Source organism: Tribolium madens, unplaced genomic scaffold (genome assembly GCF_015345945.1).
Source record: "Tribolium madens isolate multiple individuals breed KSU strain unplaced genomic scaffold, Tmad_KSU_1.1 Scaffold_20;HRSCAF=117;Tcas5.2_LG4, whole genome shotgun sequence".
In the NCBI taxonomy this organism is placed as follows: Eukaryota; Metazoa; Arthropoda; class Insecta; order Coleoptera; family Tenebrionidae; genus Tribolium; species Tribolium madens.
The window spans coordinates 134,991-139,076 of record NW_025400985.1 but is presented as its reverse complement, the minus strand read 5'-3'; the positions used below and the strand labels follow the sequence as shown (position 1 = coordinate 139,076).

General features: G+C 28.5%; 1 protein-coding gene across 2 annotated transcripts in view; it reads right to left on the bottom strand.

Annotated features, from left to right (window-relative positions):
* LOC123005762 (serine/threonine-protein kinase minibrain) overlaps nucleotides 1-4,086 on the bottom strand; it is a 26,921-nt gene that overhangs the window by 13,250 nt on the left and 9,585 nt on the right. The window lies entirely within an intron of this gene.

Genomic DNA, 4,086 nt, shown 5'->3' with positions numbered 1-4,086 from the left:
ATTGTAGCAACAATGCCTATCAATATCTGATTTATCTAGAGATTGTAAAAGTCGTTATAAATACTGAAATTCGAATTATTTTATTGTAAAAAATAAAGAATAATGGATTCAGTTTAACACAAATGTGATTATTAAGTGCTATTTCTTCCATTTCTTGTGCAACTGACGAGTCTTGACGAGTCGCACATGTGCGTAGTTTTGTCTAGTTGCTATAGAAACATTAATTATCTATGGTAACAAAGCGATTTGTCATGGTAACGAAAATGGAAACCAGTGGCGGATAATATTTTTTAAGATTAAGGTTAATTAGTTTAGAAAAATGTGGTAAAAAGACCTAAATTTTTTAAAATAAAGTTTTATGTATTAAATTGCAAAGTTTTTTTAAACTCATTTTTTGCTATTCTTCATTATTTTTTTCGGATTTTTTGTCACAAAGAATTTTTTTAAAACAAAAATTTGAAAATTATATCGAAAATGAGTTTGAGAGGTTTTTTTATGTCACAAATTTTGGAATTTTTTGATAAAATAGAGCATTGCCTATTTTTGCTTATTTTGACAGATTTATAGATTTTTTTATATTTTGGGCCTGTATTTTATTTCTGAAAAACTTTTTTTTCTATCTTGACGAGTGGCACATGTGCGTAGTTTTGTCTAGTTGCTATAGAAACATTAATTAACTATGGTAACAAAGCAATTTGTCATGGTAACGAAAATGGAAACCAGTGGCGGATAATATTTTTTAAGATTAAGGTTAGTTAGTTAAGAAAAATGAGGTAAAAAGACCAAAATTTTTTAAAATAGGGTTTTATGTAATTCATTATTTTTTTCGAATTTTTTGTCACAAAGAATTTTTTTTTAAACAAAAATTTGAAAATTATATCGAAAATGAGTTTGAGAGGTTTTTTTTACGTCACTAATTTTGGAATTTTTTTATAAAATCTTGACAGATTTACAGATTTTTTTATATTTTGTGCCTGTATTTTATTTCTAAAAATCTTTTTTTCTATCCTTGACGAGTCGCACATGTGAGTAGTTTTGTCTAGTTGCTATAGAGACTTTAAGTATCTAAGGCAACAAAGCGATTTGTCATAGTAACGAAAATAGAAACCAGTGGCGGATAATATTTTTAATTAGTTTTTGTGTAATAAATTTTACAAGTGCATGTTTTCGTCAAAAAAACCGTCGTATTTTTAAAACTAAGCGAAATCGACCAATAAAAGTTTAGCTCAAACACATTGTCATAAAAATCTAAATCCAAAAACGCTTAGAAACATATGGTGTTTCATTTGAAAAAACACAAGTTTGTATTGTAACTCAGTCTTATATAATTTTTTTTTTTATTTTAACATTTAAAGGTCACTAATGGACTTTTCAACTCACTGGGACACCCTGCATTATTTTTTCCATCCACATAAATGAAATTATAAATAATAATTTGACAAAACGTCTTACACAACTCCTCTTCCAAATTCACAATAATTATGTTTCTTAAATCATTCTATTTAAAACTTTTACACATCCCTTACAAGACGTGTAGGTGGTATAAATCACGGAAAAACATCCACCCACATCCTAAAAAGATCACACAAAATAATTATGAAACGACCACGCGTGCCGGCAGCTACTGTTTTCTGATATAATTGAATATTTAATAAAAAAAAATTATTAATTTATTATTAATCCCTTTTCTCGATCCTAGACGAGTCGTACATGGCATTAAATTCATATAGTTGCTATAGAAATATACAAAAGTATGAATAAAACTATAGCAACAGAAGTAAGTTGTCAAGATAACAACAAGAAAAATTTGAACCAGTGGCGGGTATTATTATATAAATAAAAAAAAATAGTCTCGGGAAAACCATTTAACAGCAAACTCGGGAAACTGCATATAAGCGAATTAACTGTATATTGCATCCCCTATTACGTCATAATCCCTGTTGCTCGACCAGTAATCAAGAATCCTCTGCACGAAAAAATTTTTTTTTGAAAAATCAACAAAAACAAATGCCGGTAAAAAGCCGCACACTTTGATGTTTAATATAAATAGCTGACCCCTGCAAAAACTATCATTGGGTCAGAAATTATTATTTAATTGATATTTTTGTTTATTTAGCCATAAAAGCGCCACCTGTTAATAATTAAAAAATAAAACTTTGATTAGGTCAAATCGGGATTTAGATCAGAGAACCACCCCCCCACCACCCCCTCATCTAAAATAGTTTTTGACCTACCCAAACAAACCGCCGGCTGCAACAACACGACGCCGTTATCGATCGAAACACCGCCACCGCCGCCGCCGCCGCCGCACAGCCTCTCGCAGATTTCCCACCAACTTCGTGACACATAAATCACGTCGCCTTGTTCGAAAATCAATTCGACGATGAGCGAACAACGAAATCAACGCGCTCTAAAATTCGTAATATTTTTACCTGTTTTTTTTATTTTTATCTTGTTGCTAATTAAGCGAAAACATTGACCCACTTTCGTGCACTTAAAAATATATAAATAGCAGACGGTTTCATCAATTTGAACGTACTCTCATATGACGACACGTGTATATTTCTTATTATTGTTGCAAGTCATTGTGTTGTCGAGATTATGAATCATCATTTGATACGCTCGAAAAACCACTGTGATGTCAATGACTATTAGCTTACGACAACGGGAGGGTTTTTACCGGAAAATTGAGTAAATAATAAAAACAATCAATTTGGTGAAACGACTGGTTAAAAATTATGAGTTATAACTAAACAAAGTATAAAAAATAATAAAAACGCTTAGTTCCCTATTTTTTGTTCACCCCCTGTATATTTTTTTCAGAAAAAAATTATTATATTCAATTTTTTACGATAGTGACAAATTATTGACATTCTTTCTAGAATTTAAAAAAAAAATAAAATATAGCTTCAAAAAACATACTTTTATTTATTTAATAAAAAAGAAGGGTAAAATGTTTAATCAAACACGAACGAATTTGTTAAAACAACTGGTTAAAATTTATATCAGTTATAACTAAACCAAGTGATTAAAAAACTTGGTTCCATATTTTTTGTTCACCCCTTGTATACATTTTTTCAGGAAAAAAAAAACATATTTAATTTTTTACGATAATGACATAAATTTTTGACATTCTTTCTGAAATTAATAAAAAATAAAATATAGCTTCAAAAAACATACTTTTATTTATTTAATAAAAAAAGAAGGGTAAAATGTTTAAAATATTGCAGCCTTGGTAAGCAAAAGACGACGTATTGACTTTAATAAACAAAAAAATCAAGTTTAAATTATTTTTGTTTTAAGACAAAAACCGTTCAAAAAGTCGTACACCCACTCAATAATAAATTAATAAAGTACATACAGGGTGATTCAAAAATGTGGGACCAACTCGCGAATGGTGGTAGAAGACTTTCAGCTAAGCATAAAAATAAATTTGTTTCAAGCTTTTTTTTTTCGATAAAAACAAGTATGTAGCCATTTTAGTTTTTTGTTTCCACCATTATCCGCTAACCTAAATTCACGCACCCAAGAGATAGTCTGACATTTTTGAATCACCCTGTATTATACAGCGTGAATAATAAAGTATGAAACCAAACGATTTTTTTTTGCCTCCAGAAAACAATAATTAATATAAATTAAAGTAACACATTTTTATAGTACTTTATCATTCATCAAAAAATAAATTAAGCAGAAATCGTTTAGTTCTATACTTTATATTCATCCTGTATACAAATACAATAAATACCAAAAAAAAAAAATTTCACGGATGCAATAAAAAAATCTAAGAATTATGATTTTTTGTGGATTTTTTAGAATATATCGTGACTTGCTTGCACTTTAGAGTAATTTTTAAGGACTTAAGTAATCCAATCCTGAGAAAGATTTGTCCAAAACTTTGTTTTTAAAATGGTGAAAAATTGGTTAAACTTGAATATTTTAAGTTGGATTTCGTAAGATTTTTTATAAAAATTCCCTTTTTTTTTCGTGTTTGAAATAGATAACTTTTTTTAAATAATTTTTCCATTGGTTGGATTTAGAATTATCGAGAATTTTCTGTAAATCTACATTTTTAAAAATTTTCATGTA